The following is a 12,980-nucleotide window of genomic DNA, read 5'->3' as shown; positions in this document are numbered from 1 at the left end:
GGTGATCAGTGTATTTTTCCTATCTTCTCTCCAATCTATGACTGAGAGAGCTGGGCCGTTCTAGTTTATGATTTCTTGAAATACAGTGACTGGTCTTTTATTTTTTTTAATCGCAATTTTAAAGATTCGTAAGTTCTCTCTTTTTACCTTGTTTTCCAGGTTAGTTGTTTTTGACATCAGCTCTCTCACATTTTACATTTCTTGTTACGTCATGGAGTCACCGATTTATGTTTGTGCAGGCCTTATTTTGAGAGAATTCTGTTGTTTGGATGAGCTTGGCCACTTTCTCTTCTAAGCTCCCTGTTCTAGTTCCAATTCTTTCGTTCAGAACTTTCATTTCTTTTTTTTTTTTTTAGGTCTTGCTTTATTTCTTCTAGGTATTTAGTAGTCCCTCTGGAAAATCTATTTTTTTTTCCCTTTGAGCATCTGCTTGTAATTACGGAGTTAGTCTTACCTTCATTTTTATATCTACAGTAATGTTTCATTCTGGTCAAAGTCTTTATTATCTCCTGCTCGGATCTTTGGACCAGGGCCACCTACTGCCCCCCTTACTCTACTTTTTGGTGGGGTAGTTAGCCCTGTTTTCGTCTCACCTTGGGTCTTGGCTTCCCTTTGCTTCCCACTCCATCCCAGAGCTGGGCCGTCTCCATCGGAACAATGCTGTACTGCATTGATTGCCGCCACTTCTGGTGACTTCCAAAGTCTCCATAGTGGGTTTCCAAACACTCTGATTTTTTCTGACCACACTGTGCTTTCGAAGCATATCCTTTCCCTCTAGATGCCTCCTGACCCAGAGCCTAGAAGGCTACATGGCTCTGAAGAGTCTCCGATCCTTAAAGGAGGCAGCCATGTCCTGAGCTGATACTAGCGTTGAGGATGGACCCTTGCCCTTCTGCTCTCCTCCCTGCAAGCTTCTGTGGGACTCTTTGAAGGCCGGGGGGTGAAAGAAGAGGCACACTGTAATTGTGATTTCCTTTATCATTGTGCTGCTCTCCTTTTGCTGGGGTAAAAGCAGAGAACTGAGTCAGAGGTACAGTGGTGGGCACTAGCGATTTTAGATGCTCCTGCCAGAGAAGTATAGACAGAACCACTGAAAACCAGCTGGGCCTGATTGCAGCTAGTATGCCATGACTAAGGCAGTTGACTTGCTTCATCTTCCTGTGACTTGAATACTTTCTCTCTCTCTCTCTCTCTCTCTCTCTCTCTCTCTCTCTCTCTCTCTCTCTCTCTCTCTCTATATATATATATATATATATATATATATATATATATATATGTGTGTGTGTGTGTGTGTGTGTGTGTGTGTGTGTATGTGTGTCTGTCTGTCTATCTTTCTCGGTGTGTCTCTCTCTGTCTCTGTGTCTCTCAGCAATTGGGGGTAAGTGACTTGCCCAGGGTCACATAGCTAATACGTGTTAACTGTCTGAGGCCACATTTGAACTCAGGTCCTTCTGTCTTCAGGACCAGTGCTTTATCCACTGTAGCTGCCCCAATACTTCTTTTCCCAGCAGCCCCCTGAGAAGAATAAATGGTTGATGCTTTGCTGCTGACCTGAATTACCTCACATGCTGTCCATGGTTTCTCCATTTATGATCTTTGGAGTTCTGGCAGTGTACCCAATGCATACCATGAGCCTGTTTCCCTCCTGGGCTGAAGTGGCGTGGAGATATGGAGCTTTTCATGAGAGATGAGTTCCAGTTGGAAATTTCTTTGGAGAGAGAACCAAGTATGAGCTGAACATGGGGTGAATTTATGACATCAATGGTCCGTTCACTTGTGCAAACTCTAGTCAGAGCCTAGAGGAGCCTGGACCCAGGGCAGAATGGCAGGACCTTGCCACCTTCCTATTTCACTTCCTTCTTGAGTACTGGTGTTATGGGGGCCATCCCTGGGCTCCCTCCAAGGCTCTGTTCCTTACCCTTCACAGGTGTCCCTTCACACCTCAAAGTCCCCCAGAACTCTGATCCCTCCAGGATCTCCTTCAGATCTTCCTTTTCCCTCTGGCCATATTTGTTCCCTTCTGCCCATTAGAGCTATATCTCGAGAGAACCCCACGCATTGGGCACACTTTTAAATTCAGACCAAGGCCAGGAAGGGCATGTTCCAACTTGATGGCAGGATCCGGTTCACTGACTCCACTCCCTAATTCTTCTTCCTTCCTTGTCCTCTCAACCAATGACAATACTGGTTGTCCAGTGCAGATAGATCTGGAAGCAAAGGGGAAAGGAGAGAAGACCTCCCTTCATCCTCAGTCACCACCACGGAGGCCCTGAAGACGTCAACCAGGCCTCGTCCTATACAAAAGGGGAAATCTGGGCTGCCATCTTTGTGCTGCCACCTGAGGCAAACTGGAAGGCTTCCCAGTCACCGAACCCTCTTCCACTCTTCTGGACATCCAATAGGCTGCTCCCACCCGGCCTCTTTCCCAGAAACCTACAACACATGAACCATCTGACATTACCTTTCCTGCCTAGTCTCATTGAGCTTGCAGTTTAATAGCCACCCCCACCCGCCCAAGATCTTTGTCAGTCAGCCAGCTACACCTTTTTCATCTTGGATGAGTGGGGAAAGTCCATTTTTTTCTTAATCCAAGCCTAACATTTTACTCTGATTTCCTCTCTAGGGCAGATAAGTGGCATAACAGTACACAGAGGGCTGAGCCCAAAGTCAGGAAGATCCGAGTTCAAATTTGGCCTCAACCTGGGCAAGTCTTGTAACCTCAGTCTTCCTATTTCCTTGACGGTAAAATGGGAACGATAACATCATCAGCTGGCTCCTGTGGTGGTTATGAGGATCAAATGAGATCCTATTTGTAAAAAGTGCTTAGCACAGTCCTTGGCACACAGTAGGACCTCTAGAAAGACTTCCTCCTTTTCCTTCTCAATTTCATATTAGATTCAGCTCATTGACAAAATCTTTGGGGATGCTGACTTCGTCACCCAATCTGCATGCTTTCCTTGCCAGTTTCACGTGATTGGCAAATTTGACAAACCCGCTATCTGTGCTTATATATAGCCTGCCATTAGCGACGATCAACTCGACGATCCAGAGCCAAGGGGATTTCTACTCTGGACCCCCCCCCCCATTTTGATATAAAGCTTGTGGCACTTAGAATTCCGTTCTAAAGTCATCAAGTTACCCAGAGCTGGTTCGCAAGGAAAGCACAAAAGTCTGGCCAAGGCTCTCCAGAAATCTAGGAAGATCCTGTTGACGCTTTCTCCGAGCTCTACCAGACCAGTTGCTTTGAGAAGGAAAAAACCAACAGCAACATTGACAACCACTGGGACTGCTAGAGCTTTACTTAGGTTAACTCGGTCACGGTTTCACGTGTTACGTGCTTTACGTGCTTGAGTTAAGTGTGTACTCCACTGTATCCATCCACATGTCCTCCAGTCATCATTGTACTCCATCCAAAGCCCAGATGGAAAATTAACTTCTTTAATTGGGCGAATCTAAGATACCAGAAAAGAAAAAAGCAAAACATGGAGCCTTCAAAAAAGGTTGCAATGGAGGTAGAAGGAGAGTGGCAAGGGCCCAGAGAGGGGGAGCTGCACCTTGTTCCTCCCAGGGACATTTAGAGCAGAGAGGGACAGTAAGAAGCCAGTGGGATGGCGGCACAAGAGGGAATACCTGAGTCCCCAGCCTCTCTCAAGACCCAGCAAAGTGAGGCTGTGAGAGGTCAGGTTTGCTGAGGGACAGAAAAGCGTCACTCCAATCAGGAGGCAGAGAGAGACTGAGGGGTTAAAGAGCAAGCAGAACAGACAGCTGAAGACCAAAGCGCTCAAGTGTTTGCAGCAAGAAGGCCAAGACAAAAATGGACAAGAGCAAGACCTGAAGGGCCGAGACCAAGGAGGCAGGGGTTTGGGGAGAATGCAGGGCCTTGCGACCCTTGAGTAGGTGTAAAGCACAGGGTCATTGACCAGGGAAGACCAGAAGGTGCAGAGCTGTCCCTGTCCATGTATATACTGGCTGTGCCAACCACCACCGGGTGGAAGATCTACTACAAATGAAACCGGGGGTGAAGGAGGAGACAATCAGGCTCTCTAGCCCTCCCTCGCCCCCCAAGACCCCAGGTCAGGGAGAAGAGAGCTGATTCTTCTGCACCACAGGCTCTAACCACAGGCCTTCGTCTCTCCTTCTTTCTCTCCTGCACAGTGTGCCTCCTTTTCCCTAGGGCTTGGCTAGCTCCAACATTTCCTTTTCTGTCACTTCTGTCTACCCACCTTATCCCCCAGCCTCCTGCATCCTCATCCTTTCTCTTCATCCTTCTTCTCCAACCTCCCTGACTCCTTCTCCTCCCTCGTAGAGAGCAAACTCTCAGAGAAGAATCTCTTGGGGATGCTGGCAATATAAACGCAACACCAGAGATGGCGAGGGAGACCATGGGAAAGCCAATCTAGCCAGCAGCTGCAGCCTGGCCTGAACATGAGGCCACTCGGACCCAGGCCCAGAGCTGCAAAGGAAGAAGGGGCATGGAGCCTCCCCTCTCTGGCCTTCAGAGCCAACACTCTTGAAGGTCCCTTCCAACTTTGACAATCAGAGAAGAAATCTCTGAACACAGGGCTCTCGGGGTCCACGACCGTGTCTGAGAGAGGAGGAAGAAAAGAAAAATGGAATATAGGGAAGGCAGGGCTGGGGCGGGGGGGGGGGGGGCTCCTCACAGCCAGATCCGTATGGTACAGAAGTATAAAAAGGTAGCCCCCCTGTGAGCCCAGGAGGTGTTCCATCCCAGAGTAAAAAGCCTGGAAATGGGTAGAAAGATTAATAAAGCCAGGGCACAAAATTCCCATCAACCAGAGAAGTCTCGTCTGGAGGGAGTGAATTGCTCCCAGATTGTTTTCTTTTTGATTCGATTTACAGTTAATTGCTTCCATCTCAGGATGGCTTAAGCCATGCTTTTCTGCCTCAGAATTTGGTTCAGAATTCAACAGGTACGTAATGGGTTAAAATCCAGCTCTCCTGAACCATCTGCACCCAGAAAGTCAACTCTGGGGACTGAATGTAGATGGCAACAGAGTATTTTCACCTTTGGTGTTATCGTCTCCTTGCTTTTTTGGTTTGTTTCTTTCTTTCTCTCTCTCTCTTTTTTTTTTTTCTTTTGGATCTGATTTTTCTTGTGCAGCATGATAAATGTGGAAATGTGTATAGAAGAACTGCACATGTGGAACCTATATTGGATTACTTGTTGTCTAGGGAAGGGGGGAAGTGGAAAGAGAGGGAGAAAACGTTGGAACACAGGGTTTTGCCAGGGTGAATGTTGACAACTATCTCTGCACGTATTTTGAAAATAAAAAGCTATTGTCAAAGAAAAAAAAAAAAAAATCCAGCTCTGCTGCTAATAATCATTGATCCATTCTTGCCTCAAGGAAGTGAATTGAGCTTGGGGGAGACCTGTGAACATAGGGGAGGCTGGCCTAGTATCTTAATACTACCAAACTATCCTTCAAGGCTGTCCGGTCCTTTATCTCTAAACTTGGAAGCTGTACTTGAATAATGAGTCATTCTTAGTCTTATGAGAAAAGACAGGAGGTTGTTGCTAGTCCCTTTTACCGAACTTTTTTTTTCCCCCCTCTTTCTGAGGCTGAGGTTAAGTGACTTGTCCAGGGTCATACAGCTAGGAAGTGTTAAGTGTCTGAGAACAGATTTGAACTCAGCTCCTCCTGAATTCAAGGCTGGTGCTCTAGCCACTGTGCCACCTAGCGGCCCCTTTTACCGAACTTCTAACCAATCTTGTGCTCTGCGACCAGTCGTGTTGCCCTCAATCCCATGACATCATCTACCCTGTTGTGTTCTTTGTTCTGAACCTATATAAGGGGAACTGCCCTAAGAAGAGAGCCATCTGCACCCAGAGAGAAGATTGTGGGAACTGAGTGGGAAACTCAACATAGCATTCACTCTCTGTTGTTATTTGCTTGCATTTTATTTTCTTTCTCAGGTTTTTTTTTTCTTCCTTCTTTCTTGATCTGATTTTTCTTGTGCAGCAAGAGAACTGTATAAATATGTATACATATTTGGATCTAACATGTATTTCAACATATTTAACATGTATGGGACTATCTGCCATCTAGGGGAAGGGGGGGAAAGTAGGCGAAAATTTGGAACAAAAGGATTTGCAAGGGTCAATGTTGGAAAGATTACCCATGCATATGTTTTGTCAATAAAAAATTTTTTTTAAAGTGGAGGTAAACCGTTGACCCTTTATTGACAGGTAGCATGTACTGTTAATGGTATCTTGCTTGGATAATTGCCTCAATTTATCCTTTTGTAAAATTTCCGTTGTCACAGAAGGGAGACTGAGGAAGGTGGGGGATTGAGCGCCTACCCCTTCCTTAGTTCATGAACACAAACACTATCCCTTCACTGGTGCTCAAGGACCCTCTCCTCCAAGAGTTAAAAGGGTATAAAGGGCAGGCTCCATCCTCAAAGCGCTTACAATCTACTGAGTGGATACAGAATAGAAAACAAGACGAATACAGGGTTGCATGGGAAAAGTGGAGGCCAGGGAGCTCATTCTCTTCTCAGAGAGGTGAGCTAGACAGAAAGCTCTTCCTATGCCCATGGGGAGAACATTCGGGAAGGCAGAGGGCATGCCGAGGTCTTGCTCCTATGTGGCAGGCAAACTTTCCGAGCCAAGCCAGCGGTCTGGTGGGATTCCAGTTCTGAGGGACCTTGATGACTACAGAGATCAGAACCAGACTGCAGTGGTGACCTGGGCCCCACTGAGCTCATCAGAGGCTCTCAGGGAAGCTCACCAGGTAGTAAAAGGCACAGTGGGATCCTAGTTCCTCTGATTCCAAAACGTGTCCAGCAAGGCAGGTGGAATGGGGCCAGGGAGTGGGGAGCTCGCCTTGGAGAAAAAGACAAAAGCCTAGAGTGCAAACTCGGGTGGCGAGTCCCGGGAGAACAGAGAGAAGTTGGAGGAAGATGGAGGGGCAATTCCGAGCGACCCAGAAAGACACGACGCCCTAGTCCAAGGATTTCCTCAGCCATCAGCTGAGTTTTTGTAGAGGCTTGAGGTCCAAAGGCAGATCAAAGGAGAGTAAGAAATGCATGAGAGGCAGAAGGATCGAGGACAGTCTATTTTCTGCTAGTTTGCCCATGAGGAGATCCAAAAGGGGCTCAAAGTCAAAGGATTAGGGTTTTCCAACTCAGGGCTACCTGGCCGGGTTTGTTGGCAGCAGGGCAAGAACCGCTGCAGATCAAAGGACGGGGGAGAGGTGGGACGAGGGAAACAACAGATCGCAGAGCCACTTTATCTTCTGAGGCTGACGGGAATGAGAAGTCTGACAGAGATGGAGAGACTCGGAAGTGGAGAGGAGCTCACCATGCTCACAATGATGCAAGATCACATGGTAAAGGGAAGGTAAAAGGCTTAGGGAGAACGCTGTGGGGGAAGTGGGAAACAGTCCAAGAAGATAAGCCCAATGACTTGCCTACCATGTGGGTAGCTCTCCCTACACAACAGCGTTTGATTCTCACCATTTTAGAGAGGAGGGAGTGGAGGCTAATAACAATAATACTACAGTAACACTCTTAGAACAGATCATCGTCATCATCAAATAGTACTTAGTAGGTGTATCAGGCACTGTATGAAGCCCTTTACAAAGATGACTTCATGCGGTACTCAGAGTATTATTATTGTCTCCATTTTACAGATGAGAAAACTGAGGCCCAGCATCACACAGCTAGGAAGTGTCTGAGGCCATATTTGAGTTAAGATCTTTCTTCCTCTCCTTTTCTTAAATTTTATTTTTCAATTTACATGGAAAAGCAATTTTTTCATTTGAATTCAAAACTCTCTCCCTCACACAGTTTAAGACAAATTATACACATGCAGTCATGCAAAACATATTGCCATATTAGCCATGTTGGGAAAGAAAACACACAAAAAAATACATAAGAAAAATAATAAAGAAGGTTTTAAAAAAAAAAAAAGTTTGCTTCAGTTCAGTTCTTTCTCTGGAAGTGGACAGCATTTTTTCAAATCCTTTGGAATTGTCTTGGATTGGAGGCGGATCCAAGATGGCAGAGTCAACAACCCCTTCCAAATATCTCTAAATAATGACTCTAAACAAATTCTACAGTGGCAGGACCCACAAAAAGAAGGAGCGAAACAATTTTACTCTCACTAGAACTGACTCAAAGAGGGTAAGTTATAGGCATTCAATTGGGTGTAGAAATCCATCTTTCCATACAGGAAATTAGGAAGGGGAGGATACAAGAAAGGAGGGGTGGGGGAGAGCTGATAGAATGGAGGGCAGTTTGAGGGAAGTAAAAGGTAGAAGCAAAACAATTTAGAAAGCGGGCAAGGCAAAAGGAGACAGAAAGTAGAATAAATCGATGGAGGGAAATACATAGTTGGTAATCATTACCCTGAACAAAGTTTTTACAGTGACTTTCTCTGATGACTTTCTCGTCACATTTCCCAAACATATAGAAAACCGAGTCAAATCCATAGAAATAAGAGCCGTCCTTCAACTGAGAAATGGCCAAAAGTAATCAAAAGTTATCTATGGTCACATGAAAAAAAAATGTTCTAAATCACCATTGATGACAAATGCTGTTTAAACTGAGCTGCTATCTTACACCTGTCAAACTAGCTAATGTGACAGAAAAGGAAAATGACAAATGTCAGAGAGAATGTGGGAAAATTAAAACACTAATACACTGCTGGTGGAGTTGTATACTGATCCAACCATTCTGGGGAGCAATTTGGAACTCTGGCCAAAGGGACAGCCCATTATGTGATAGTCTGCCCTGAATACCTTAGCTATTCTCAGCAGTACAATTTTCTAGGACTTCTGATGAAAAGCGTTGGCCATCTCCAGAGCAAGAAGTGATAGAGTCTGAATACAGATGAAAAATGGGTTGTTGGGTTGTTTTTTGTTTTTGTTTTTTTTTTAACTTCTAGGGGTTTGGGTTTTGTTTTTGTTTTTGTTTTTTGTTTTTTGTTTTTGGTCTGTTTTCTTTTACAGAACGATTTATATGACCACACATGTACAACCTATGTCAAATTGCTTGTGTTCTCAATGGAGTAGAGAGAAGATGGAAGGAGAGAATTTTGAACTCAAAATTTGAAAAAATTAAGTTAAAATTGGTTTTCCATGTAATTAGGAAAAAAGAAAATATTAAATAACAAATTGTCTTGGATCGCCACATTGCTGAGAAGAGCCAGCACAAGCTGATCAGCACAGAATCTTGCTGCCATTGTGGACAATATTCTTCTGGTTCTGCTCACTTTCCTCAGCATCAGTTCATGGCCTCTGGGTCTTTCCAAAATCCTTCTGCTGATCGTTTCTTACAGAACAATAATATTCCATGGCATTCATATATCATAATTTATTCAGCCATTCTCCAATTGATGGACATCCACTCAGTTTCCAGTTCCTTGCCACTACACAAAGGGCTACCACAAACATTTCAGCATGTGTGGGTCCCTTTCCCTCCTTTATGATCTCTCTGTGGTGCAGCGGGTAGAGCAGCAGCAGCTTTGAAGTCAAGAGGACCTGAGTTCAAATCAGATCTCAGACACTTAACACTTCCTAGTTGTGTGACCCTGAGGGAGTCACCTAACCCCAATTGCCTCAGCATCATAAAAAAAAAAAAAAAAAAAAAAAGCAAATTGCTCTGTAGAATGGTTGGATCCATATACAACTTCACCAATAGTATATCAGTGTTTTAATTTTCCCACATCCCCTCCAATATTTGTATGATCGTATGAACGCAGATCTTAACTCTAGGTCAAGGGCTCTGTGCACTGGGGTGCTCCCTAGCTGCCTCAGGGATTATCTGGGATTACTGAAAACCCTTTGGGTACAAAATGTTAGTGTTCTAAGTGTAGGCATGGAACGCTGGAGAGCAGTTCATATGAAAAAGTTCTTTTGGTGGGCTCCAAGCTCAAGAACGCCCACCCTCTGCTTTCATCCCTCATTCCCCATCTGGGCAGGTGTTCAGTTCTGGGTCTCAGAGTTTCGGAAAGGAATTGAGAAGCCGTTAAGCTCTAAAGAAGAACAGCCACGATAGTAAAGGGCCACAAGAGACTCTGGTAGGGGAAGTGACCCCTGCTAGTCCGGAAAAGAAAAACTGATAGAGAATGCCTTCAAATGTCTGAAGGTGGAACATAGATGGTGTTATTCTGCTTCGATTCAGAGGGAGGTGCAGGGGAAAGCTACCTCACAAGTCAAGCTTGTCTTGAAGAACGTGCACCCCCATGGCCCAGAAGCTCTTGTAGACAGCGTGTAGATGTGTAGCCTCCAAGATCATAACAATTTGTCTTGTCTCCTTTTGAAGATTGGGGATTGATTGATACAAGATTTGAATTTCATTATTCCCAAGGTCCAGGCCCAAGGCCCTGTCTATCATACAATAATAGCTCTTTAGAGAATAAAAGAGAAAAAGAAGCTGGGGGAGATGTCATACAGTGGATCCCGTGGCCTTACATGATTCCCATCTCGTTCAGGGGGAACTGACCAAGGAGGTGGATGTTGCCAGGTGGCAGGAATATGCTCCTGAAAGTAGGCCCAGAATGGGGCCTGGGCAGCTGATGCCCCTAATCAAGAAATCACTGCTCTTGAACCAGAAGAGTGCTGTACACTTCAATGCTCTATGAAGATGTATTCTCATTGAAGTGGAAATCTTCAACATAAAGAAGATCCAACTCACTTCCAGTTGATCAATGATGGACAGAAATAACTACACCCAGAGAAGGAACACTGGGAAGCGAATGTAAATTGTTAGCACTACTGTCTATCTGCCCAGGTTACTTATACCTTCAGAATCTAATACTTAATGTGCAACAAGAAAATGGGATTTACACACATATATTGTATCCAGGTTATACTGTAACACATGTAAAATGTGTGGGATTATTTGTCATCGAGGGGAGGGAGTAGAGGGAGGGGGGGGAAATCTGGAAAAATGAATACAAGGGATGTTATAAAAAAATTACTCATGCATATGTACTGTCAAAAAAATCTATAACTATAAAATTAATAAAATAAAAATAAAATAAAATAAAAATATATGTGTGTAGCAAAATTAAAAAAAAAAAAAAAAAGAAAAAAGAAAAGAAAAGAAATCACTGCTCTTTAGCTCCTGTGGAAGGATATTGTGGGCCATTCCTCATCCTGGAGGCCTCATCCTAAACCTTAGGGCAGGGGTTCTCAAACTAAGGCCTGCGGGTCAGATGCGCCCACTGAGGACCTTTATGTGGCCTCAGGGTTATGGCAAATGGGCTGAGGGGCGGAGACAGAGGGTGAGCTTTTGTTTTTACTACAGTCCGGCCCTCCCACAGTCCGAGGGACAGGGAACTGGCCCCTGTTTAAAAAGTGTGAGGACCACCGCTAGGGTGTAAGCCCAAGCCTTCAACATGCTCTTTTCCCCAGCTACTCAAAAGATTCCAGGCTTGAGGCCTGCTGGGTCCTTTCAATCGCAGGATCAGAAAAGGTCCCTGCTGCAAGGACGCAGAGAGACAAGCTTGTCCCGTCCTGTCTGTGAGTTGCGACCCAGGAGATCCCAGAAGGTGGAAGCGGGGACTTGGGATGTAAAACTTCAGCCTGTGATGGGGCCTTGGCCAAGAAGCAAACTGAGCCTCAGGGGGGAAGCCTAGAACCCTCTGGGCCTGGAGATGTCCTCAGGGAACCTGGAGCAAGGCCCAGGTATCTGACTGGCTCACTGTCTGACTGCAGGGAAGCCTTTGCTCCTGGATCCATCTTTCTGGAAAGGGTTGGACTAGACTCGGAAGCTCCCTTGGAGTTCTAAAAGACTCCGCAAAGGGGCCTGAGCACCTGCTTTCCACCCTAAGGATCATGGAGGCTTTACTTCCAAGGAACTTGAGGCTGGCGTCGCCTTGGCCCTTACAACGGGAGCTCCCAGAGGCAGGGACCGTCTGGCTTAGCACGGTGCTTGGGACACTGGAGGTGCTTAATAAATGCTTTATTCATTCAAAATTGTATACTCGGCTACCAGCTGGGGTGAGATATTCCTCCCCTCCCCCTCCTCTTCTTTTCTCCCTTGTCCTCCCTCCCCCGACACTCCCCGTCCCCCAGCAGCGCAGAGATGGAGCTCAGCCCAGACTGTGGGGGAGTCCGAAGGGGGAACCCGGCTCCGGGATGCCGGGGCCGCTGCCTAGACAACAGGCCCGCCCCCTGGAGGCCCCGCCTCTCGCCTCTCCTGCGCCGACCTCCATTGGCGGGAGGATGTGTCCGTCAGGGCGCGGAGGCTCCCTCCAGAAATGTCCCCTCGCTCCTTAAGGCCTCTAGGCGAGACCTCCCGCAGTGTTTGATCCCCTCTCTCTCTTCCCCCCGCCCCCAGCCGACTCCCCGGAGCTATCGCCAGGAAGAGGGGGAGGGGAGCCCCATTGTCTTTTGAAGGGCGCGAGCCGAGCCAGCTTGGGGATGTGGAGGAAGAGGGAAGGGGGAGGAGGCTCTTTGCGGAAATGGCCGAATCGCTGGCCCCCAGTCGCGCGCCCCCCCCCCATCCCTTTCTCTCTCCCTCGGGGGAAGGTCGGATTTCTCCTTTCTGGGACAGGAAAGAAAGTTATGGCGGCGCCTGGACAGACCGTAAACTGAACCAGAGCCCCTTCCTCTGAGGGGGAAAGGGAGGAGGGGGCGGAGCGAGGGGGGGGCAGAACTGGGGAAAGGGAGGAGGGGGAGGAGCTAGGGGGGGCAGAACTGGGGAAAGGGAGGAGGGGGCGGAGCGAGGGGGGGCAGAACTGGGGAAAGGAGGCTGGGGGCGGAGCGAGGCTCTCCTCTCCATCTTGTTTGAACCAGGGAGCAAAAACTCATTTTAAGCCCTCAGTGTTCTGGGAAGGCTCTGTGGGCTGTAATTGCGGAGGATTTAGAAGTTTCCCTAAAGGGAAACAGAGCAGCCCGGGCGTCTGCAGCTCCAGAAAAAAACGAGCTGAAAAACGACTTGTGCAGACAATAGTAGCCATCCGGGAACCTCGACATGTAACTTTTGGCCAGGGAAAAGTCTGTTTT

At 46.7% G+C, this 12,980-nt stretch overlaps 1 protein-coding gene across 1 annotated transcript in view; it reads left to right on the top strand.

The window, feature by feature from the left end:
• Positions 1-5,346, top strand: part of RBM10 (RNA binding motif protein 10) — a 35,284-nt gene extending 29,938 nt beyond the window's left edge. The window contains exon 25 of the mRNA XM_074277202.1: positions 2,624-5,346. The gene's annotated coding sequence lies outside the window, so the exon portion shown is untranslated. The remainder of the gene's footprint in view (positions 1-2,623) is intronic.
• Positions 5,347-12,980: the final 7,634 nt, after the last annotated feature.

The sequence above is a fragment of the Sminthopsis crassicaudata genome, chromosome X, assembly GCF_048593235.1.
Source record: "Sminthopsis crassicaudata isolate SCR6 chromosome X, ASM4859323v1, whole genome shotgun sequence".
Classification (NCBI taxonomy): domain Eukaryota; kingdom Metazoa; phylum Chordata; class Mammalia; order Dasyuromorphia; family Dasyuridae; genus Sminthopsis; species Sminthopsis crassicaudata.
This window is presented reverse-complemented; position numbering and strand designations above follow the sequence as displayed.